Here is a 552-nt window from a genome sequence, read left to right on the forward strand (position 1 = left end):
CTTTTATTTTTGAGAGTTCCAGCTCAGTGATCTTCCCTCTCTGAAATTGCATTGTATCACATTCACCACCCCCACTCATGCACCACCTTAACTTTACCTGCCACCTAGGAGTCCAAACTCTTTATGAAGTGTCTTATCTTTTGCATTAAGTTATAAACTCCTAGAAGTCAGAAATTCTATGATATATTTAACTGGTCCCCAAAATAACATTACAAATTAAAATGGTAGTTTGATTAAAAATACTTGCCTGAATATATGACAAATACAAATTTAGATCAGACTTGGTATTGTAAAATAATTCCAGGATGCATTTAAACTCAGTTCTTAATCTCAAACCTTATTAGTTGCTGCTTAATAGGCATAAGTTAGAAAGGGGAGGTGGAATATAGGGACATTAAGGAGAGGCAGTGTTGTATTTTCTTTCCTTTAAAACACATTTATTTTTTAATTTTCAAAAGTTAAGTTTTTATCATTTGCTAACTGAATATCAAAAATCACATTTTGTTCTAGGAATAGAAAAATAAAGCCAAAATTTTGCTCATTTTCTCCTGC

This window comes from Nycticebus coucang, chromosome 15 (assembly GCF_027406575.1).
Source record: "Nycticebus coucang isolate mNycCou1 chromosome 15, mNycCou1.pri, whole genome shotgun sequence".
NCBI classification, from domain to species: domain Eukaryota; kingdom Metazoa; phylum Chordata; class Mammalia; order Primates; family Lorisidae; genus Nycticebus; species Nycticebus coucang.